The sequence below is a fragment of the Amblyraja radiata genome, chromosome 10 (assembly GCF_010909765.2).
Source record: "Amblyraja radiata isolate CabotCenter1 chromosome 10, sAmbRad1.1.pri, whole genome shotgun sequence".
Taxonomy (NCBI): Eukaryota; Metazoa; Chordata; class Chondrichthyes; order Rajiformes; family Rajidae; genus Amblyraja; species Amblyraja radiata.
In genome coordinates, this window is record NC_045965.1 from 62,017,848 (window position 1) to 62,043,687 (window position 25,840).

The 25,840-nt window shown below is 47.0% G+C and overlaps 1 protein-coding gene across 1 annotated transcript in view; it reads left to right on the forward strand.

Moving 5' to 3' along the window:
- Window positions 1-25,840, forward strand: part of st6galnac3 (ST6 N-acetylgalactosaminide alpha-2,6-sialyltransferase 3) — a 91,478-nt gene that overhangs the window by 58,842 nt on the left and 6,796 nt on the right. The gene's annotated exons all lie outside the window — the stretch shown is intronic.

Consider the following 25,840-nt stretch of genomic DNA (forward strand, 5'->3'; position numbering starts at 1 on the left):
CATATTGGCCATCATAACAAGAGGAGTATAGGAGCAAAGAGGTCCTTCTGCAGTTGTACAGGGCCCTAGTGAGACCACACCAAGAGTATTGTGTGCAGTTTTAGTCCCCTAATTTGAGGAAGGACATTCTTGCTATTGAGGGAGTGCAGCTTAGGTTTACAAGGTTAATTCCCAGGACGGCGGGAATGTCATATGCTGAGAGAATGGAGCAGCTGGGCTTGTACACTCTGGAATTTAGAAGGATGAGAGCGTATCTTATTGAAACATATGAGATTATTAAGGGTTTGGACACGCTAGAGGCAGGAAACATGTTCCCGATGTTGGGGGAGTCCAGAACCAGGGGCCACAGTTTAAGAATAAGGGGTAAGCCATTTAGAACAGAGATGAGGAAACACTTTTTCACACAGAGTTGTGAGTCTGTGGAATTCTCTGCCTCAGAGGGCGGTGGAGGCCAGTTCTCTGGATACTTTCGAGAGCTAGATAGGGCTCTTAAAGGTAGTGGGATATGGGGAGAAGGCAGGAACGGGGTACTGATTGTGTTTGATCAGCCATGATCACATTGAATGGCGGTGCTGGCTCGAAGGGCCGAATGGCCTGCTCCTGCACCTATTGTCTATTGTCTATATATATTAGAAGATAGACACAAAAAGCTGGAGTAACTCAGGGGGTACAGGCAGCATCTCTGGAGAGAAGGAATGGGTGGCTTTTCCGGACAAAACCCTACTTCGGAAGGGTGTGTGTGTGTATGTGTATATATATGTATACACACACACACACACACACACACACACACACACACACACACACACACACACACACACACACACACACATGCATACACATAAAAACAACCAACAAACAATAATAGTGCAAAAAGACGAAACCAATGCCCCCAAGTCTGTGTAGTTCTGAGCATATTTGGAGGTCGTGGTGTTTAATAGCCTGACAGCTGTGGGAAATAAAGACAAGATCTTGGCTGATAATGGTTCGCTCTTCGTGAGGGCCTTAACCTTGTTTCTTTTTTAAATGTCACGGTTCAATAGGCCAGCGACTTCACAAACTGGACCTCCCGACAGGCAAGCTGTGAACGTGTGAAGATTTGCAAGCCGCGGTGTTTTGCCAGATCGATACACTTTGCTTGCCTCCCAGAGTCAGGCGCTTCCCTGTTCATCGTCTCCGCTGTTATCTGCGCGTTACTTAAAGCTAACACCAAGTGGGCTCGCCCAGGTGTGACATTTAGTCGCACTATCAAGCCGCAACAGGAGTATTGTGTTGTGACTTTGCCAGGAGCAGGGAAGGTGGGGAGGGGGGCGGGGATTAAAAAAACGGGCCTGTGTTTGAATAAAGCCTCTCAGGATCTCAGGATGTACTCCAACCTGAAGCAAAATGAAAAGCAATTAGCTCCTAAGCTAGAGTTACCATCAGGGAATTGGAAAGGCAATAGCTTGCCCACTTAATATCTCATTGCTGGCAGTAGGAGCTTATTGTGAGCAGACTGCTTGCGGTCCTCCCCTAGATTCCACCAGTGATTTCATTCTGAAAGCACTTTGTTGGATGCGAAGGGCATTCAGACATCCTGCGGATGTTTTTCATTCATTTATTATTTGTTTCAGGCACGGTCTTTAATTGCCCACCACTAAGTGGGTTTGCTGGGCCATTTCAGAGAAGGCACGTAATGGGGCAAACATATTTATGGAGTCACCTATAAGTGAGGATAGACACAAAAAGCTGGAGTAACTCAGCGGGTCAGGCAGAGTCTCTGGAGAGAAGGAATGGGTGATGTTTCGGGCCGAGACCCTTCTTCAGACTGAGGATGGATGTCTAGGTTAGGGCGGTGGAGTTTTCCCCAGTGAAGTATATTGGTGAACTGGACAATTTTTTGCAATGATCCAGTAGTTTTGTGTTTACCATTACCAATGACCAGGTCACAGAGTCACACCGGACGTAAACAGGCCCTTTGGTTCAACTTGTCCATGTCCCATCTACACGAGCCCCACCTGCCTGCATTTTGCCTCTATCCTTCGAAACCCTTCTTATCCATGTTCCTGACTAAATGTCATTATAAGTCATTATAGTGCCAGCCTCAACTACCTCCTCTGGCAGCTTGTTCCATATACCCACCACCCTTTATGTGAAAAAGTTGCCCCTCCGATTTCCGTTAAATCTTTCCCCACTCACCTTAAACTTAAGTCCTCTGCATCTTGATTATCCTACTCCAGGTAAAAGACTGTGCATTTACCTATCTGTGTATTTGCCCTGTCTCTCCCCCTCATGATCTTTTACACCTCTACATGATCACCCCTGATCCTCATGCACTCTTAAGAATAGAGCCATCCCAGAAAGTCCTGGGATGTCAGGACTTTCATATGAAGAAAGACTGGATAGACTCGGCTTGTACTCGCTAGAATTTAGAAGATTGAGGGGGGATCTTATAGAAACGTACAAAATTCTTAAGGGGTTGGACAGGCTAGATGCAGGAAGATTGTTCCCGATGTTGGGGAAATCCAGAACAAGGGGTCACAGTTTAAGGATAAGGGGGAAATCCTTTAGGACCGAGATGAGAAAAACATTTTTCACACAGATAGTGGTGAATCTCTGGAATTCTCTGCCGCAGAAGGTAGTTGAGGCCAGTTCATTGGCTATATTTAAGAGGTAGTTAGATGTGGCCCTTGTGGCTAAAGGGATCAGGGGGTATGGAGAGAAGGCTGGTACAGGATACTGAGTTGGATGATCAGCCATGATCATATTGGATGGCGGTGCAGGCTCGAAGGGCCGAATGGCCTACTCCTGCACCTATTTTCTATGTTTCTATGAGTCCTAGCCTGCTCAAACTCTCCCCATAGCTCAGCCCCTCAAATCCCGGCAACGTCCTCGTAAATCTTCTCCGCATTCTTTCCAGCTCGACAACATCAAACAGCAGCGGTCATTAAACTGTGGAGACTTTAAGTCAGGATCAATGGTAAGGAAATCAAGAGTCAGGAGTATTTTATTGTTATGGGTCCCAAAATGGAACAATGAGATTCTTACCTGCAGCAGCACAACAAGATATGCACTCAGGAGATACTGTAATTGACAACAAATATTTCGATAAATTAATCAAAACAATTGTTATTTAGTATGATAATTAGTGGAAAAATAAAAACTAAGCCAAAAGTCCTAGTGCAATCCAGGCAGTTCAGAGTTCAGAGTTCAGTTTGAGGTCATAGTGTTCAATAGCCTGATGGTTGTTGGGATGTAGTTAATGTATCAGGTCAGAGATTGATCATATGATCATCTGGATTAATAATATAACTGCTCTACCACCCTTGTACCCATTTCCTGGGTTCTGTGGACTGGGGGGGTGGGTAGATGAAGCTTAACTGGTTAGCCATTGTAAGAACCAGCACAGACATGGTGGATTCAATAGATGTTGGATTCACCGGCCTGAGGTAACCTGGCTGACCTTCTGAAAGAAAAGGAATAAAATTAACTTTCCGAAGATGGACGCAAATTGCTGGAGTAACTCAGCGGGACAGGCAGCATCTCGGGAGAGAAGGAATGGGGGACGTTTCGGGTCGAGACCCTTCTTCGGACTATCCTCCAGGCTGGTGGTAGCTCACCTGAAACCTCATTCATTTCAATCAGCAGCCGTAGTACATCTGGACGCACAAGGAACTGCAGATGCTGGTTTACAAAACAAGACACAAAATACTGGAGTAAGCTAGCGGAACAGGCAGCATCTCTGGAGACCATGGAATAGGTGACGTTTCAGGTCGGGAGCCTTTAGTTTTAAAAAGAGATGGGGGGGATGGGGGGGGGGGGGGGAGGGCTATGGTATGCTGCCTTTCATCGTGCCAGTGTGGGTCGTTTTACCTGCAACAAGTGATAGGAACATAGAAACATAGAAATTAGGTGCAGGAGTAGGCCATTCGGCCCTTCGAGCCTGCACCGCCATTCAATATGATCATGGCTGATCATCCAACTCAGTATCCTGTACCTGCCTTCTCTCCATACCCTCTGATCCCCTTAGCCACAAGGGCCACATCTAACTCCCTCTTAAATATAGCCAATGAACTGGCCTCGACTACCCTCTGTGGCAGAGAGTTCCAGAGATTCACCACTCTCTGTGTGAAAAAAGTTCTTCTCATCTCGGTTTTAAAGGATTTCCCCCTTATCCTTAAGCTGTGACCCCTTGTCCTGGACTTCCCCAACATCGGGAGCAATCTTCCTGCATCTAGCCTGTCCAACCCCTTAAGAATTTTGTAAGTTTCTATAAGATCCCCTCTCAATCTCCTAAATTCTAGAGAGTATAAACCAAGTCTATCCAGTCTTTCTTCATAAGACAGTCCTGACATCCCAGGAATCAGTCTGGTGAACCTTCTCTGCACTCCCTCTATGGCAATAATGTCCTTCCTCAGATTTGGAGACCAAACAAATTAGGCCGTTCGGCCCATCAAGTCTATGCCATTCAATCATGGCTGGTCTATCTTTCCCTCTTAACCCCATTGAAACTTACAGAATAATGAAAGGCATAGATGGAGTGGATGTTGAAAGAATGTTCCCACTGGTAGGAGAGTCTAGGACCAGAGGTCATAGCCTCAGAATTAAAGGGCGCACTTTTAGAAAGGAGGTGAGGAGGAACTTCTTTAGTCAGAGGGTTGTTAATCTGTGGAACTCATTGCCAACAGAGGGCTGTGGAGGCCATGTCAGTGGATATTGTTAAGGCAGAGATAGACAAATTCTTGATTAGAACGGGTGTCAAGGGTTATGGGAAGAAAGCAGGAAAATGGGATTAGGAGGCAGCGATGAGCCATGATTGAATGGCGGAGTGGACTTGATGGGCCGAATGGCCTAATTCTACTCCTATAACATGAACCTCATTCTCCTGCCTTCTCCCCATAACCCCTGGCACACGTACTAATCAAGATCTATCAATCTCCACTTACAAACTCTAATTTGACTTGGCCTCCACCAGCCATCTGTGGCAATGAATTCCACAGATTCACCACCCTCCGGGGTGGGAGATTGCAACCTTCGCGTGGTCCGCCCTGTTTCGACGAATGCAATCAACCTGGCGTGCACAATCAAATAAGATCAATTGGAAGAGGTTGTCCTACAACTTTAGGCTGTGCACACCATACGCAAGAAGAAGAAGAACCACCCTCCCACTAAAATTCCTTCTCGACCCCTTTCTAAAGGTACATCCTTTAATTCTGAGGCTACGACCTCTGGTCCTAGACTCTCCCACCAGTGGAAACATCCTCTCCACATCCACTCTATCCAGGCCTTTCACTTATTCGGAACATTTCAATGAGGTCCCCCCCTCATCCTTCTAAACTCCAGCGAGTACAGGCCCAGTGCATAATCACAAGTTTTTCATTACTTGTGTAAGAGTCAGAATTGAGAGTGACACCAAGTAGCTGCACATTTTGGCCTAGATTTCTTGACTCATTATTGCGACTAATAAGGAACAAATACACACTAAGCAGCGAGACTGTTGCACCCTTGGGCAAACCATAACAATCAGGAGGAGAATTCAGAACTAATTTGCGAGGCATCTGAAGGGAAATTGATTTAGCCAGCCATAAATTACAGGTCATTTGTCTTGGCAGACAGCTCTTAGTGGCTGATCAAACCCAGAGAGGAATTCCGTTGCCGTGTAGGCACATTGTTCCCGTCTGATTCCTCAGTCCCAACACTAAGGAGAGAACCAAGCATTCAGGATGTAGCCTGCGGCTCAGTGCACAGCTGAGTTGTAACGTTCTGGCTCCAAGTCCCACAGCAAACACTTCAGTACCAAATCAGTTCATAATTTTAGAGACAGGTCCACCATTTTGTGTCTCCTTTTTGTAATCGGGCAACTGCAGATCCTTGTTTCCATACATGATCCAAGGTTTACAACATGGAAACATAGAAACATAGAAAATAGGTGCAGGAGTAGGCCTTTCGGCCCTTCGAGCCTGCACCGCCATTCAATATGATCATGGCTGATCATCCAACTCAGTATCCTGTACCTGCCTTCTCTCCATACCCTCTGATCCCTTTAGCCACAAGGGCCACATCTAACTCCCTCTTAAATATGAACTGGCCTCAACTACCTTCTGTGGCAGAGAATTCCACAGATTCACCACTCTCTGTGTGAAAAATGTTTTTCTCATCTTGGTCCTAAAAGGTTTCCTCCTTATCCTTAAACTGTGACCCCTTGTTCTGGACTTCCCCAACATCGGGAACAATCTTCCTGCATCTAGCCTGTCCAACCCCTTAAGAATTTTGTAAGTTTCTATAAGATCCCCCCTCAATCTTCTAAATTCTAGCGTGTACAAGCCGAGTCTATCCAGTCTTTCTTCATATGAAAGTCCTGACATCCCAGGAATCAGCCTGGTGAACCTTCTCTGTACTCCCTCTAGGGCAAGAATGTCTTTCCTCAGATTAGGAGACCAAAGCTGTCTCCTAATTACGATCGACTCTGCTGTCAGCGACCGAAGGACTAGTGACGGGATATAGGGAGTGGGCAGGGCTGAAGATGGCCTGGTTGGGTTGCTCCTAGGCCTGGCCAAGCTGGCCATCCGCGAGTCACGACGCCAGGCGGAAGAGGGCTTTGCCCGAGTCGGATGCTTGCCCCTTTTCCGGGGTTACGTCTGCGCCCGGGTGGTGTCAGAGAGGATGGTGTTATTTGTCACGTAGGTGTTTGTAATTTAATGTCTGAATAGTTTGGTGATTCTGTAAAATGGTGGTGGGTGTGTCACCACGGTTTTGATTTTTTTTGTTTTTTTTTGTATCGTGGTGGTATTTAAACAAATTATTTTCCGATACAAAGAAAAAGAGATGAGCGATTTACAATGAAACAGACAGTTTTTATTTGGGTTCTGCTCACCTTTTCTCTTGACTTATCGTGCATCCGAAGGACATCTGCTGAGGGAAAAGGTGTTGGGAAAACCAATAATAAAAAGCTGGCACGCAAATGTTGGTAAATCAAGTGGAAAATTACTTCCTTGGGAATTCAAAGGAGTTAACAGACCACTGAAGGATTTAATAATGTTCATATTTCAGTTTATTTTAATTCAATCTGGAGATGTGGATGTCACAGTATGGACAGCGTTTTCTAGGAGTTTTTCCAGAGGAGTAGATTGGGCCATATTCTTAAATTAGAGAACATGAAATATTAAATATTATACCGTGTAGGAAGGAACTGCGGATGTCGATTCCTATCGACGAGACACAAAAAGCTGGAGTAACTCAGCGGGTCAGGCAGCACCACCGGAGAAATGGACTCAATGAAAGATATGCAAAAAGCAATGATGTTCAAGGAAAGGTGGAGCCCACAATGGTCCATTGTTGGCTGTGGGATAGAAACATAGAAACATAGAAAATAGGTGTAGGAGTAGGCCATAGGTGTAGGAGAGCCTGCACCGCCATTCAATATGATCATGGCTGATCATCCAACTCAGTATCCTGTACCTGCCTTCTCTCCATACCCCCTGATACCTTTAGCCACAAGGGCCACATTTAACTCCCTCTTAAATATAGCAAATGAACTGGCCTCAACTACCTTCTGTGACAGAGAATTCCAGAGATTCACCACTCTCTGTGTGAAAAATGTTTTTCTCATCTCGGTCCTAAAAGATTTCCCCCTTATCCTTAAACTGTGACCTCTTTTTCTGGACTTCCCCAACATCGGGAACAATCTTCCTGCATCTAGCCTGTCCAACCCCTTAAGAATTGTGTAAGTTTCTATAAGATCCCCCCTCAATCTTCTAAATTCTAGCGAGTATAAGCCGAGTCTATCCAGTCTTTCTTCATATGAAAGTCCTGACATCGCAGGAGTCAGTCTGGTGAACCTTCTCTGTACTCTCTCTTTGGCAAGAATGTCTTTCCTCAGATTAGGAGACCAAAACTGTATGCAATACTCCATGTGTGGTCTCACCAAGACCCTGTACAACTGCAGTAGAACCTCCCTGCTCCTATACTCAAATCATTTTGCTATGATTGCTAACATACCATTCGCTTTCTTCACTGCCTGCTACACCTGCATGCCTACTTTCAATAACTGGTGTACCCTGACACCCAGGTCTCGTTGCACCTCCCCTTTTCCTAATCGGCCACCATTCAGATAATAGTTTACTTTCCTGTTTTTGCCACCAAAGTGGATAACCTCACATTTATCCACATTATACTGCATCTGCCATGCATTTGCCCACTCACCCAGCCTATCCAAGTCACCTTGCAGCCTCCTAGCATCCTCCTCACAGCTAACACTGGGATGGGTGAAAACGAGTTAGACAGACAGTGAAACTCAGCAGGGCGACAGTGAAACTAGTATGACCACTAGTAGTGTAGTATTTGTTTTTTTCCCATCCCGGGAAAAAGGCTCTGGCTGTCGACCCTATCAGGGCCTCTCATAATTTTGATTACTTCTATCAGGTGTTCCCACAATCTCCGGCATTCCGGAGAAGGATTCAGTTGAATCTTTCAGGAAATAAGTCGGTACTGTACTGTCAGTTCAGGCTTGTGGAGTCAAGTCTCTGGAGTGTAGGTTTGAACACAGACGCTCAGCGTGCCACCATTTATACCCTGTACCTAGAATGGCACAGTGGGCTGAGCTGCTGCCTCACAGTGCCAGAGAGCCAGGTTCGATCCTGACCTCAGGTGCTGTCTGCGTGGAGTTTGCACGTTCTCCCTGTGACCGTGTGGGTTCCCTGCGGGTGCTCCGGGTTTCCTCCCACATCCCAAAGATGTGCGGGTTTGTAGGTTAATTGGCCACTCTAGGTTGCCCCAAGTGTGCAGGGAGTGAATGCAAAACTGGGATAGCATTGAACGGTGGTCGGCATGGACTCGGTGGGCCGAATGGCCTGTTTTCAATCTGTATCTCTCAACTAAAACTAATCCTTGAGTCTGCAGACGATGGGTTACAAAAAAAGACACAAAATGGTGGACCTGTCCCTGGACCACCTGAAGATAGACACAAACTGCTGGAGTAACTCAGCGGGACAGGCAGCATCTCTGGAGAGAAAGAATGGGTGACGTTTCGGGCCGAGACCCTTCTTCAGACTGAGAGTCAGGGGAAAGGGAAACGAGAGATATAGAGAGTGAAATAGAGAGATATAGAGCAAGAATGAATATGAAAAGTTTTTTTTACTATAATATGTAACTACATTTTATAATATGTCTACTTCTAATAAATAAATTTAAAAAAAATAAATAAAATTTTAAAAATAAATAAATAAACAAATAAAAGAAAAAAAGGAAGAAAAAAGAAAAAAAAGAATGAAAGATATGCAAAAAAGTATAGATTATAAAGCCATTGTTAGCTCGACAAAAATGCTGGGGACACTCAGCGGGTGAGGCAGCATCTATGGAGCGAAGGAAATAGGCTATGCTTTGGGTCGAAACCCTTCTTCAGAACCCTTAGTCTCGAAACGTTGCCTATTTCCTTTGCTCCTTAGATGCTGCCTCACCCAGCTGAGTTTCTCCAGCATTTTTGTCTACGTTCGATTTTCCAGCATCTGCAGTTCCTTCTTAAACACAGGTCATCGTTAGCTGTTTGCTAGGTGAGAACGAGAAGCTGGTGCCACTTTGGTGGAGGAGGGATGGAGAGAGAAGGAATGCAGGAGTCACTTGAAGTTAGAGAAATCAAAACTCATACCAGGGGGCTGTAAGCTGCCCAAGCGAAATATGAGATGTGTTTAGCCTCCCTCTGACAATGGAGGAGGCCTGTCCTATTTTGCAATAGGCATTTTGAGAAAAGTAACAACTAATTTAAAGGGTGCAAAATCAATATGACTTTCCGGAGATGGATGCTAGTTTCCTCCCAGTGTTTCTCCTTCAGTGAAAAAATCAGCTTGGACTTTTGCCCAAAGTCATTCTTGCCCAAAGAATATGGTCCATTGACTTCCTGGGACAATCTAATTCATTTGACTGCACTGCTGTTGTTAAATCTAATGTGGTTTGCAAATTACTGATGCAGGTTTTTAAACATTGGCCATTATTTGCAATTAATCATTTCTTCCTTAAACACAGACTGAATTGGAAGCTTTTTGTCACATTGCCATCACAAAAAAAATATGTAGTTAAAGTAATGGATTGATGTATTGCGAGATCTTACATTTCCTTAATATGATGTGATTGTATTATTAATGGGGGTGTGTAGCTCCCCTGATGGTTCAACTCTGCTGTGGATTTCACAGAGCCCGTAGAACATAGAAACATAGAAACATAGAAAATAGGTGCAGGAGGATGCCATTCGGCCCTTCGAGCCAGCACCGCCATTCATTGCGATCATCGTCCCCAATCAATAACCCGTGCCTGCCTTCTCCCTATCTCCCTTGATTCCACTAGTCCCTAGAGCTCTATCTAACACTCTCTTAAATCCATCCAGTGATTTGGCCTCCACTGCCCTCTGTGGCAGGGAATTCCACAAATTCACAGCTCAGTCTTAAATGACCTCCCCTTTATTCTAAGACTGTGGCCCCTGGTTCTGGACTCGCCCAACATTGGGAACATTTTTTCCTGCATCTAGCTTGTCCAGTCCTTTTATAATTTTATATGTTTCTATAAGAACCCCCCCCTCATCCTTCTAAACTCCAGTGAATACAAGCCTAGTCTTTTCAATCTTTCCTCATATGACAGTCCCGCCATCCCAGGAACATAGAAACATGAATGAATGAATAGGAATGAATAGATGACCCAAATTTCACTGTACCAATTGGTGCATGTGACAATCAATGTCTCTTGAATCTTGAATCTCTTGGTTTATTGGCCAAGTATGTACACATACAAGGAATTTGCCTTGGTGCTCCACTCGCAAGTAACAACACGACATATAGTAAACAATTAAGAATAAAACGTTAAACGTTAAACCATTAACAATTAAGAATAAAACATTATAGTTTAAACATTGAAACATTATAGTTTGAACATTGAATACAGAACATAGAACAGTACAGTATAGGTGCCCTTCAGCCCACAATGTGGGGCAGCACGGTGGCGCAGCGGTAGTGTTGCTGCCTTTACAGCACCAGAGACCCGGGTTCGATCCTGACCATGGCTACTGTCAGCAGGCCCTCTCATAGATGAACTGAGGCCCAGGCCAATTTCAATTTTAGAGGCCCCCAAATCAAGATCCCTTTGAAGCAGACAGGCATGAAGCCCGTGCCAAATGGCACTGGTTGCCCACCCTCTGATAGGGCCTGGGTCAAGCAGCATCCTTGGAGAAATGCAGAAACCAGGAACAGCAGACGCTGGTTTACAAAAGAAGACAGTAACTTTTCCACCCTAGGAAAAAATACTCAGCGGGTCAGGCAGCATCTCTGGAGAAAAAGGATGCATGACGTGACGGGTCGGTCCCTTCTTCAGACTTCAGACTCCAGAGATGCCTCGCTCTGGCCCAGAGGAGGTGAATCGAGGACCCGAGGGCATAGGTTTAGGATGAAGGGGAAAATATTTAATAGGAATCTGAGAGGTAACCTTTTCACACAAAGGGGGTTGGTGGGTGTATGGAATGAGCTGCCAGAGGAGGTGGATGAGGCTGGGACTGTCCCATTGTTTCAGAAACAGTTAGACAGGTACACAGATAGGACAGGTTTGGAGAGTTATGGACCAAATGCGGGCAGGGGGGACTAGTGTAGCTGGGACATGTTGGGCAGAAGTGCCCGTTTCCACACTGTATCTCTCTATGACTCTATCCTACACACTAGAGAGGATCATTTACAATTTTACCGAAGCCAATTAACCTGCAAACCTGGACGTCTTTGGAGTGTGGGAGGAAACCGGAGCACCCGGAGAAAACCCACGCGGTGACATGGAGAATGTACATACTCCGTACAGACAGCACCCGCATTCAGGATCACACCCGGGTTCCTGGCGCGGAGAGGCAGCAACTCTACCGCTGCGCCAACGTGCGCCCATGTTCTATCGAAACCAGGTCCGTTTACAATCTGTTTGAAACTGGAAACGGAAACGTTTTATCCAAGTTGAGAGTTCATGTTGCAGATGTACAAGACGTTGGCGAGGACGCATTTAGAATATTGTGTGCAGTTCTGCGCACCATGTTATAGGAAAGATGTTGTCAAGCTGGAAAGGGTACGGAGAAGATTTACGAGGATGGTGCCAGGATTGGAAGGTCTCAGCTATAGGGAGAGGTTGAGGAGGCTGGGACTCTATTCATTGGAGCGCAGGAGGATGAGGGGTGATCTTATAGAGATGTATAAAATCATGACGGGAATAGATCAGGTAGATTCACAGAGTCTCTTGCCCAGAGTAGGGGAATCGAGGACCAGAGGACATACTATAGATTTAAGGTGAAGGGGAGAAGATTTAATAGGAATCTGAAGGGGTAAAGGGCCGGTCCCACGAGCATGCGACCTGCATGCGGCGAGCGTGACCAAACCGGAAGCGGGGGCCGCTTGGAGGTCGAGTGAGTGACGTGAAGTTCGAGCGAAGTCCGCGGGAAGTTCGAGCGTGACGTACGGCGTCAAGACGCTGCGCTCGCCCGTCGAGGCGATGCGTACGGCGTCGAGGCGGCTGCGGGCAGGCAGGCCGTTGCCGCGCGGAATTTTTGAACACGGTCAGTTTTTCGGAGCCCCGCGCGATGTCGGGACCAGCCCCGCACAACGCCATACGGCTCCGTCGATCAAAGTGGGACCGGCCCCGCGAGGCCGTACGGCTCAAGCGACCACGTTAGGTCGCGCTTGCTGCATGGAATCGCATGCTCGTGGGACAGGCCCTTACCTTTTCACACAAAGGGTGGTGGGTGTCTGGAACAAGCTGCTGGAGGAGGTAATTGATGAAGGGACATTAAATCCCAACATTTACTGTAAGAAACCAGTTAGACAGGTACATGGATAGGACGGGTTTAGAGGGATATGGGCCAAATGCGGACAGATGGGACTAGTGTAGGTGGGACATGTTGGCCGGTGTGGGCAAGTTGGGCCGAATGACCTGTTTCCACACTGCAAGACTCTAAGACTCCATGACTCTATAAAGATCACATCGTTTTTGTTAGATGGACCAGTTAAATAGTTTATGAAGGAATAGAGAATCATAAAACCGCTCCAGTGTGGAAGAAAAATCTCTACGCAGTGAAATGGGTATGAAATGAATGCAGAGGTAGATGGTCACAGCTGAATGAGTCTCCATCCCATCTTTAGATTGTGTGAAAAACACCATTGCTTGCTATTAATACAGCACTGGCCTCTCTGCGTGACAGTATCTTCATAGAGTGTTGAGGACATGCCTTACGTATGAGTTCTAAATTATTCTTTAAGCCATAAATCGTGCTACTGATGGCTGTCTTGGGTCTTGTTGCGCTGTGCAGATGGTTGACCTGCTGAGAGTGGCTGTGTGTACCAACCGCTCAGACACATCACTCATCACAGCCCGAGATGCTGCATTCACTCACTGTTTGCAACATAACAGCTGCACAGTGTATCCAGTCCGCACCCCGACCATTCATTCATTTCCATCCCCCCCCCCCCCCCCCCCCCCCCCCCTCTCAAACACCCTTAACAACCCAAAACCCCACCTACTCCATATCCCACGCCATCCCCGCTACCTTGCCCAGAGTAGGAGAATCGAAGACTGGAGGACATAGGTTTAAGGTGGAAAGGGGAAAAGATTTAATAGGAATCTGAGGGGTAGCTTTTTCACACAAAGGGTGTTGGGTGTATGGAACGAGCTGCCAGAGGTGGTAAGTGAGGCTGGGACTATCCCAACGTTTAAGAAACAGTTAGACAGGTACATGGATTGGACAGGTTTGGAGGGGTAGGGCCAAATGCAGGCAGGTGGGACTAGTGTGAAAGAAAGAACTGCAGATGCAGGTTTAAATCGAAGGTAGACATAAAATGCTGGAGTAACTCAGCGGGTGAGGCAGCATCTCTGGAGAGAAGGAATGGGCGACGTTTCGGGTCGAGACCCTTCTTCAGTAGTGTAGCTGGGACATGTCGGCCGGCATGGGCAAGTTGGGCTGATGGGCCTGTTTCCACGCTGTATCACTCTGTGACACTATGACTATTTATAACGTTAGCTGAGTGTCTCTTCACTTTCCTAATTCCTTCCAAGTAGAATCAGGCCGTGAGCGGCACGGTGGCACAGCGGATGGGTTGCTGCGTTACAGTGCCAGAGACCCGTGTTCAATCCTGACTACGGGTGCTGTCATAGAGTCATGGAGTCATACAGTGATACAGTGCAGAAACAGGCCCTTTGGCCCAACTTGCCCACACGAGCCAACATGTTGCAGCAACACTAGTCCCACCTGCCTGCGTTTGGTCCATAAGCCTCCAAACTTGTCTTATCCATCTACCTGTCTAACTGTTTCTTAAACGTTGGGATAGTCCCAGCTTCAACTACCTCCTCTGGCAGCTTGTTCCATACACACACCACCCTTTGTGTGAAAAGGTCACCCCTCAGATTCCTAGTAAATCTTTTTCCCTTCACCTTGAACCTATGTCCTCTGGTCCTCCCCTTCTCTGGGCAAGAGATTCTGTGCATCTACCCGATCTATTCCTCTCATGATTTTATACACCTGTACAAGATCACCCCTCATCCTCCTGCACTCGGAGGAATATCGACCCAGCCTACTCAATCTCTCCCTATAGCTCAGGCTCTCTAGTCCTGGCAACATCCTTGTCTATACGGAGTTTGTACGTTCTCCCTGAAACCGCGTGGGTTTGCTCTCAGTGCTCCGGTTTCCTCCCACACTTCAAAGACGTACAGGTTTGTAGGTTAATTGGCTTTGGTAAAATTGTAAATAGTCCCCTAGTGTGTAGGAGAGTGCTAGTGTATGGGGCGATCGCTGGTTGGCACGGATTCAGTGGGCCGAAGGGCCTTTTTCCGCGCTGTATCTCTATAATCCAAAGTCTAATGTTTTCATGGCGATTTACAGACAAGACGAGCACCGGCACTCTCTCCAAATCAACCATCTTGTGCTTTCTGCTGCCGGTCGTTTTAACTACCCTTCCAACTCCCTTGACAAGCTGCCTGCCCTTGGCCTTCTGCATTTCAATGGAGAGGTCCAACACAAACTCCAAGTACAACATGAAGGGGGATCTCATTGAAACTTACTGAATTATGAAAGTCCTGGGTCGAGTAGGTGCGGAGAGGATGTTTCCACTCGCGGGAGAGTCCAGGACCAGAGGCCACAGCCTCGGAATAATAGGACGTACTTCTAGAAAGGAGACGAGGAGGGATTTCTTTAGCCAGAGGGTGGTGAATCTGGAGAGAATTAATTATTGGATTATGGATAAAGTGCCAACTAGGCTGTTCCAGTGTGGGTACTGTACAATGAGAATGGGTTGGTTGACAATCTTGGACAACAAGGAACTGTAGATGCTGGAATCTTGTGTCGAAGACTGAGTGCAGGAGTAGCTCAGTGGATTGGGCAGCATGAATGCAAGGATGTAATGTCGAGGCTTTACAAGGCGTTGGTCAGACCACATCTGGAGTATTGTGAGCACTTTTGGGCCACATATTTGTGGAAGGAAGTGCTGGTTTTGGAGAGGGTTCAGAGGTCATTTTGTGAGAACGATCCCAGGAATGATTAGGTTAAAATATGATGAGCCTTTGACAACTCTGGGCCTGTACTCATTTAGACAATAGACAATAGGTGCAGGAGTAGGCCATTTGGCCCGTCGAGCCAGCACCGCCATTCAATGTGATCACGGCTGATCATCCCCAATCAGTACCCTGTTCCTGCCCTCCCCATATCCCCTGACTCTGCTATTTTTAAGAGCCCTATCTAGCTCTCTCTTGAAAGCATCCAGAGAACCTGCCTCCACCGTCCTCTGAGGCAGAGAATTCCACAGACTCACCACTCTCTTTGAGAAAAAGTATTTCCTCGTCTCCGTTCTAAATGGCTTACTCCTTATTCTTAAACTGTGGCCCCTGGTTCTGGACTCCCCCAACATCGGGAACATGTTTCCTGCCTCTAGCGTGTCCAAGCCCTTAACAATCCTATATGTTATCTCATTGACACTTACCGAATAGTGAAAGGCCTGGATAGAGTGGATGTGGAATGGATGTTTTCACTAGTGGGAGAGTCTAGGACCAGAGGTCGCAACCTTAGAATAAAAGGACGTAGCTTAGAAAGGAGATGAGGAGGAATTTTTTTAGCTAGAGGGTGGTGAATCTGGGGAATTCACTGCCACAGACGTCCGTGGAGGCTGTGTCATTGGGCATTATTTAAGGCGGAGATTGATAGGTTTGTGATTAGGAAGGGTGGCCAAGGTTACGGTGAGAAGGCAGGAGAATGGGGTTGAGAGGGAAATATAGATCAGCCATGAATGAATAGTGGAGTAGACTCGATGGACTGAATGGCCCAATTCTGTTCCTGCGACTTAATAAACATAACATCACTTATTATGCTCGGGTTGCTCACATCCCAATGGTATGAACATTGAGTCAGCTGCTCTACATCGGTGAGACCAAGCACAGGCTTGGTGATCGCTTCGCCCAACACCTCCGCTCGGTTCGCACTAACCAACCTGATCTCCCGGTGGCCCAGCACTTCAACTCCCCCTCCCATTCCAAATCCAACCTTTCTGTCCTGGGCCTCCTCCATGGCCAGAGTGAGGACCACCGCAAATTGGAGGAGCAGCACCTCATATTTTTCACTTGGGCAGTTTACACCCCAGCGGTATGAACATTGACTTCTCCAATTTCAGGTAGTCCCTGCTTTCTCCCTCCTTCCCCTCCCCTTCCCAGCTCTCCCACAGCCCACTGTCTCCGCCTCTTCCGATCTTCTTCCCGCCCTCCCCCCCGCCTCCACATCAGTCTGAAGAAGGGTCTCGACCCGAAACGTCGCCTGTTCCTTCGCTCCATAGATGCTGCCTCACCCACTGAGTTTCTCCAGCATGTTTGTCTACCTCCGATTTTTCCCGCATCTGCAGTTCTTTCTTAAACATTGAGTTTAACAATGTCAGTTAACCCATACTGCTTGGTGCTCTCCTCCCACACACACACTTGTCTGCCCAACCCTTTGTTCACCTCTTCACCCCTAACCATCGCTTACCCCCCCCCCCCCCCACCCCCTCGCCCACATCAGGTACCACCCACTACCTACCAGCCACAGGCACTATCCTAAGTTTAGGCTTATTATCATCTCATGTACCGAGGTTTGTTCTTTGTTCTGCATCTTACCCGAGCGGATATACCAGACAGAAATAAAACAAGATCAAACTCAAGTGCAACAGACAGAGCAAAGGAGAAGGTGCAGAGTGCAGAATAAAGTTCTCCCATCGCACTGTGAAATGCAGTACCCATTCAAAACCCATGCGGTCACAGGGAGCACGTGCAAACTTCACAAGGACAGCACCCGGGGTCAGGATCGAACCTGGGTCTCGGCGCTGTGAGGCAGTGGCTATACCAGCTGCGACACTGTGCTGGTGATGTAGTGCTTTTACAGTTTATACTGGGCTTTTGTGTGGATATAGGAGAGAGGACCTGAGGTTCTTCAGTTCAGTTTAGTTTATTGACACGTGTGTCGAGGTACAGTAAAAAGCTTTGGACGTGGGGGTTCTCAATACCCCCCTTTTTCAGGCTCTGGGGATATTCCACCTGCTCAAGAAAACTTTGAATCATTTCAAAGCCGACTGATATTTACACTTCTTCTTTCTACCATCACTCTAGCGTCCGTCCCATTTACATTTCCTCCATCTCATCATACACTCTGTCCTCTTGAAGCCAATTACTATTCCACTCACTCTTTAATAGATTCACAAATTGCTTGTCATCTCCAGACTATGAAATCCTATCATCTAAAGCAGTTCAATACAACTCACGTCAGCAAACTCTCTTGGGACTTTGGTAATACCAGATTAACGAATGAATGAATGAATAAATTTATTGGCCGTGTATTCACATACAAGGAATTTGCCTTGTTGCTCCGCCCGCAAGTGACAACATGACAGTTAGGAAATGACACATAAAACATTAAACTTTAAACAGATCTTCCAGACTATTGGGCATTATTAAAACTACACTTGTTTTGGCGAACCCGGGTCTCTGGCACTGTAAGGCAGCAACTCTACCACTGCGCCACCATGCCGGCCAGTGTGCGTCTTATGACAGATTTGTTATGGTACTAAGGCTCATTGAGTCAGCAAAAATAATATGCCTTTGCCCATCCCATAGTTTAGTTTATTCTGTGAAGGAAGGAACGGCAGATGCTGGTTTAAACCGAAGATTGACACAAAATGCTGGAGTAACTCAGCGGGACAGGCAGCATCTCTGGAGAGAAGGAATGGGTGACGCTTCGGGTCGAGACCCTTCTTCAGACTGGTCTATTTAGTTTACTTTAGAAATACAGCTCTGAAACAGACCCTCCAGCCCACCGAGTCTGCACCGACCAGCGATCCCCACACATTAACACTATCCTACACATACGAGGGACAATTTACACTTATAAGCAAGACAATTAACCTACAAACCTGCACGTCTTTGGAGTGTGGGAGAAAACCTAAGATCTCGGAGAAAACCCACGCAGGTCACGGGGAGAACGTGTAAACTCCGTACAGACAGCACAGATCGAACCCGGGTCCCTGGCGCTGCGAGCACTGTAAGGCAGCAACTCTGCTGCCGCGCCACCGTGCCCCTTGAAGAACCTCTGACACCTGAACATGCCTTTCCAGTGAAACATCTTTGCTCAGGAATGTTAAGTGAGCCACTACTGCAAGAGACCATTCAACACTAGGCCGCAGTGCACGATTCTGGTGTAAATACAGTCCAACGTTTTGATTTAGTGGTTCGAATAAACTTGAATTTATACTTTGAATTTCATGCCTCGAGGACCACTTAGGTCGTGGTGAAACGTGATCTAGCAAGGAGCGCGCGGCACGGTGGCGCGGCGGTAGAGTTGCTGCCTCACAGCGCCGGAGACCCGAGTTCAATCCTGACCACGGGCGCTGCCTGTATGGTGTTTCTACATTCTCCCCATGACAATAGACAATAGACAATAGGTGCAGGAGTAGGCCATTTGGCCCTTCAAGCCAGCACCGCCATTCACTGTGATCATGGCCGATCATCCCCAATCAGCCCCCCGGTCCTGCCTTCTCCCCATATCCCCTGACTACGCTATCTTTAAGAACCCTATCTAGCTCTCTCTTGAAACTATACAGAGAACCGGCTTCCACCGCCCTCTGAGGCAGAGAATTCCACAGACTCACAACTCTCTGTGTGTGAAAAAGTGTTTCCTAATCTCCGTTCTAAATGGCCTACCCCTTATTCTTAAACTGTGGCCCCTGGTTCTGGACTCTCCCAACATCGAGAACATGGTTCATGCCTCTGAGGTGTCCAAACCCTTAATAATCTTATATGTTTCAATAAGATACCCTCTCATCCTTCTAAATTCCAGAGTACATGCGTGGGTTTTCCCCGGGTGCTCCGGTTTTCTCCCACACTCCAAAGAGGTACAGGTTTGTAGCTTAATTGGCTTCGGTAAAAGTGTGAAATAGTCCCTTGTGTGTAGAGTGTACGGGGTGATCGCTGGTCGGCACGGACTGGGTGGGCCGAAGGGCCTGTTTCCGTGCTGAATCCATGCTGTATAGGTGACACTAATAAATTAATGCCCCTGTCCCACTTAGGAAACCTGAACGGAAACCTCTGGAAACTTTGCACCCCACCCAAGGTTTCCGTGCGGAGGTTCCCAGAGGTTTTTGTCAGTCTCCCTACCTGCTTCCACTACCTGCAACCTCCGGCAACCACCTGCAACCTCCGGGAACCGCACGGAAACCTTGGGTGGGGCGCAAAGTCTCCAGAGGTTTCCGTTCAGGTTTCCTAAGTGGGACAGGGGCATAAAGTAAACTATTCTCGAAAGTCGAAAGCCTGTGAGGCAGCTGGTGCGAGGCATCTATAACATGCTGGCCTTCCTGCGTTTCCCTGCAGTAGAGCACAGAGCTGTGTTTGTGATGGGAGATGTCCGTGAGGTGACACTAAGGGTGATAACGAGACTCCTGTAATAATCCTGGTGATCTGTGTTGAGAAGGGTGGTGACAGCCAGCACTGAGAGATGCAACACACTCTTTCCCGTCTCGCAGAATCCCTTTCATTTTCTCTGACAACTTGAGTTGCTCAGTTCATTAACGACTTGTACTTAAATAGCACCTTGTCCACCCTCGGGATTTTGTAAAGCATGTTGCAGACACTGAACTGAAGAGGCGGCACAGTGGCGCAGCGGTAGAGTTGCTGCCTCACAGCGCCAGAGACCCGGGTTTGATCCTGACCACGGGAGCTTCTCTGTACACAGTTTGTGCGTTCTCCCCGTGGACCGCGCGGGTTTTCTCCGGGTGCTCGGGTTTCCTCCCACACCCCAAAGACGTGCACGCTTGTAGGTCAATTGGCTTCGGTAAAAATTGTAAATGATCCCCGGTGTGTAGGATAGTGCTAGCGTACAGGGATCGCTGGTCGGTGCGGACCCGGTGGGCCGAAGGGCCTGTTTCCACGCTGTATCTCTAAACTAAACTAAACTAAAATAAACTAGAAGAAAGCTAACTTATTTGCACCAAGCATCCATAAACAGCGATGTAATAATGATCACAGCTTTCAAACTAAGATAAATATTAACTGAGACCTCTTCTCTCTTTCAAAACGGGATAAGTCAGTGGATATTTTTAAGGCAGAGATAGATAGATTCTTGATTAGTCCGGGTGTCAGAGGTTATGGGGAGAAGGCAGGAGAATGGGGTCAGGAGGGAGAGATAGATCAGCCGTGATTGAATGGCGGAGTAGACCTGATGGGCCGAATGGCCTAATTTTACTCCAATCACTTATGACCTTATGAACTGTGATGACCTGAACAGCCTTTGTTTAGCTTCTCATTCTAAAGATTGAATGGCGGCACGATGGCGCAGCGGTAGAGTTGCTGCGTTACAGCGCTTGCAGCGCCGGAGACCCGGGTTCGACCCCGATTGCGGGTGCAGTCAGCACGGAGTTTGTACGTTTTTCCCGTGACCTGCCTGGCTTTTCTCCGAGATCTTCGGTTTCCTCCCACACTCCAAAGACGTGCAGGTTTGTGGGTTAATTGGGCTTGGTGTAAGTGTAAATTGTCCCTTGTGTGTGTGTGTAGTAGGTATGTTGCAAAGCCTACCTGAAGCGTCGCTGAAAATCTGTCGCTGTGGGTGTGCGCGATTTTGGCGCCGTTTAGAGGGGGGCGGGTTTAAAACGCGATTTTCTCTAGGCTTTTCAAATCGAAGATGTTCAGCCTAGTTAATTATTAACGAAAAATCGCTGGAAGACCCCGTCGCAAAAGCTATTATTAGTTTTAAAGGCCTCGTATAATAGTTATAGTAGTTTAAAAATCAATCTCTAAACCCGCGACCACCAGCAGCTGTCAGGGTCGCATAGAGCAAATAATAGAAGGTATGCTGCTTATTTTTACATTAAAAAGGGCTTCTTAAGATCCCTTTATACAAAGTTTAATATTGCGAGTAGCTCATTTTGGGCCCATTATATCCCGCAGTATTTTTCTGGGCATTTGGGGCACAAATCTAGCGCAATGTGAACGTTCTAAACCAGCGCGTTCACAGGATCCCACTAGAAAGCTGATTTAAAATGGACTTTAATTTACAGCAATTGAACACTAAATTCCTTCCATTTGACCTATAAATTAATGTAAATGAGATTTTAAAATCATGTTTTATTGTGAATTATTTATGAATATTATTTGGACACTTAGGCTATTTAAAAATGTTAATCATTTATTAAGAAATGGATAGATGTTTAGATCTAGTAATTGAAGTTTGAAATTAGCTACACTTGGGTAACTAACTAATTATATGCTTTAATTTCAGGTCATCCAAGTAAGATTATTTTATATTTGTTTCAGAATGGTTCAATCTACGATAACTGAAAATTTCATTCAGTGCTCTTAATTTTTAAGAAGGTTATGGGCTTTTGACTGCACACGATCACAGCTTTTTTGTTATGTCCATAGAGAATCAATAGGGAACAAGATGCTAATTTCTGAGTATGAAAATGGCCATAACATTTTAAATACTTGAGATATGAAAGTGAATTAGGTGTCAAATTAAACTTCTTTTTATGTTTTATCTGATGGGATAAATTACAGACTTGATTTTTTAAATCTCAAAATGTTGTAACATTGCTATGTGTAGGATAGTGTGCGGGGATCGCTGGTCGGCACAGACTCAGTGGGCCGAAGGGCCTGTTTCCCTGCTGTATCTCTAAACTAAACTAAACTAAACTAAACTAAAGAGTGTGAGTTGGGACTGTGTGCTGGGAACCTCGAATGGACTTAACAGCCAGCCAGCTAACTGCGAGACAGTTTGAGTGGGTGAGCTTCCACTCTGCTTTCCTCCCACGTCCAAAATCGTGCTGGTAGATTGACGGCTATTTAGTCTTTGTGTCGGTTTGTGGGAGGCGAATAAAGAGGAAACGTGGGTAGTTTATGCAGAAATAAGTGGGGTGATCGGGTTGGTGGGACTACTCTGGGTGCCAGCTATATTTAGTTACTCAGGCAGCTTCCATGGTGGGAGTAACGTTTCATCACTGATGTAATTACCATCAAGGTGGAACATTCACTCTTCCACTCTCTGTTGATTGTGCCTGACCTACTGAGTATTTACAGATGAACTGTTTTTAATATCATGGAAATGAGCAACTCTGCCTCAATACACCCCTCTTTCTCCATCTCCCTCTCCCTCCCTCCCTCCATCCCTCCCCCCCCCCCCTCTCATAGAAACATAGAAACATAGAAATTAGGTGCAGGAGTAGGCCATTCGGCCCTTCGAGCCTGCACCGCCATTCAATATGATCATGGCTGATCATCCAACTCAGTATCCCGTACCTGCCTTCTCTCCATACCCTCTGATCCCCTTAGCCACAAGGGCCACATCTAACTCCCTCTTAAATATAGCCACTGAACTGGCCTCGACTACCCTCTGTGGCAGGGAGTTCCAGAGATTCACCACTCTCTGTGTGAAAAAAGTTCTTCTCATCTCGGTTTTAAAGGATTTCCCCCTTATCCTTAAGCTGTGACCCCTTGTCCTGGACTTCCCCAACATCGGGAGCAATCTTCCTGCATCTAGCCTGTCCAACCCCTTAAGAACCTCTCTCTCCCTCCCTCTCTCCCACTCTGTCTGTCTGTCTCTCTCTCTCTCTCCCTCTGTGTCTCTGTCGTTAGTTTTCTTTTTCTCTCTCTCGCTTTCTCTCTCTTCCTCTCTCTCTCTTTCTCTCTCTCACCCTCCCTGTGTGTGTGTCTCTCTCTCTATGTGTCGGTGTTTGTCTTTAGTTCTCTCTCTCTCTCTCTCTCTCTCTCTCTCTCTCTCCTCCCTCCTCTTTCTGTCTCTCTCTCTCTCTCTCACCCATCCCTAACTTATTCATTTGATATATATGTGACAATTGCATGCCCCATTAATCTAATACACTGAACTAAATGTAAACCTGGGGTTTGTACACTTATCCTCATAATTTTATAATTTAAGCCCCCGGTGTCATTCTGGTAACCAGATGCTGCATCTCTTCTGCGATCAACTGGTTTGAATGTCCACATGCTTGCCATTTGCCCACCTGTTGAACACACTCTTAAGGGCCTGTCCCACTTACGCGACTTTTTCGGCGACTGCCGGCAGCCGTCATAGGTTGTTCGCCGAAAATGTTCAACATGTTGAAAATCCAGCGGCGACCAGAACAAGGTGCGACTCTTTGGACAACCACTCATGACCATACAGGCTTCACACCGCGCCATATCGCCAGGGTGTCGCCTGTATGGCCGTGAGTCGTCTCCTCAGTCGCCCAATGAGTCGTAGCGTCTTTCTGGTCGCCGCTGGATTTTCAACATGTTGAAAATTTCGGCGACCTGCAACTACCTATGACGGCTGCCGGCAGTCACCGAAAAAGTCGCGTAAGTGGGACAGGCCCTTTACCCTCAGCTGATACCCACTGTGGGTATTCCTCAGTGGAGTTGCCTCCAAGCTGATCAGCAGGGGCTTTCTGATCATCAGTGAAGAAGAGTTGCTGCCTTATAGCACCAGAGACCCGGGTTTGATCCTGACTACAGGTGTTGTCAGTACAGTTCTCCCCCGGGACCGCGTGGGTTTTCTCCGGGTGCTCCAGTTTACTCCCACATTCCAAAGATGTGCAGGTTTGGAGGTTAATTGGCTTCAGTAAGTTGTCCCTAGTGTATAGGATAGAACTAATGTACGGGTCGGATTGTTAGTCGGCGCAGATTCGATGGGCCGAAGGGCCTAATGTTTCCACATTGTATCTCTAAACAAAACTGCCAGAAGAAGATGTTTTAGTTTCACTTAGAGATACATCGCAGAAACAGGCCCCATGGCCCCCCGAGTCCACGCCGACCAGCGACCCCCGCACACTAACACCATCGCACACACACTAGGGACAATTTACACTTACACCAAGCTAATAAATCTACAAACCTGTACGGCTTTGGAGTGTGGGACGTAACTGGAGGTCCCAAAGAAAACCCACGCGGGTCACATACAAACTCCGTACAGACAGCACCCGTGGTTGTGATCAAACATAGGTCTCTGGCGCTGTAAAGCAGCAACTCTACCGCTGCACCACCGTGCCCGCCTGACCTGAACAAGTGTCTCGACCCGAAACATCACCTATTCCCTTTCTCCAGAGTTGCTGCCTTGCATGCTGAGTTACTCCAGCATTTTGTGTCTATCTTCTTAAACTATCTTCTTTTTTTTTTTTTTGTTTTTTTTTTTTTTTGTTTATTTTATTAGAAGTTAATACAATACAAAACAATACAGTGGCACCTAATTTTAGGTGCCAACTATGTCATACCGTAATCCATTCCATGTACAACCTCTGGTTTTATGTTATGAGAAGGAAGTAAGCAAGACAAGAAAAAGAAATAAACTATCTTCTTACACGGAAATGCCAACTGTTCTGAGGAAGGTTTAATAACAAGGAACATCCTGGTTTGCCAAAGAAAGGCTCAAACTGCTGAAGTAACTCAGCAAGTCAGGCAGCATCACCGGAGAATTGAGTATATAGGTTGTGATGTTCTATTACGATTGTACAAGGCATCGTAACATCGCCACATCGGTTACAGTTGACTTGCCCACATTCTCCAGAGATGTTGCCTGACCTGCTGAGTTACTCCAGCAATTTGTGTCCTTTGGCGTCATACTCCAAATGAGGCCTCGCCAACGAAATTCTGGAGTAACTCAGCGGGTTAGGCGGCATCTCTGGAGAGAAGGAATAAGCGACGTTTCGGGGTTGAGGCCCTTCTTCAGAACTTCTTCTGGCAGTTCAGTTTTGTTTAGTTTAGAGATGCAGCGTGGAAACGGGCCCTTTGGCCCATTGAGTCCGCACCGACCAACAATCCAACACTAGGGACAATTTGCACTAAGCCAATTAACCTACAAAAAACCTGTATGTCTTTGGAGTGTGTGAGGAAACCGGAGCGCCCGGAGAAAATCAAACGCAGGTCACGGGGAGAACGTGCAAACTCCGTACAGACAGCACCCTGTTGTCGGGATCGAACCCGGGTCGCTGGCGCTGGAAGGCGGCAACTCTACCGCTGCGCCACTGTGCCGGCCTTCTTGAGGCAGTGCCTTCAGGCTGGGTACCGTGGCTTCACGGAATGGTAATGTTCTCCTCTTCACTGATGATCGGTGGGCGGCGCGACTCTCGTCAGCAGCGGCCTCTGCAGTCCGTCTGCGTTTTTATTATTTTATGTCTATGTTTTTATGTAGTTTTTGTTATTTTTTGTTGGGGTATGTGTGTGGGGGGGTGGGGGTGGTGTGGGGGGGAGGGGGTAACTTTTAAATCTCTCCCTCCACGGGAGACCCGACCTTTTCTTTGTCGGGTCTCCGTTGTCGTTGGGGCTGCAACGAGGAGCGGCCTCCAACAGGAAGACCGGGGGCTGTGGTGCCGACTAC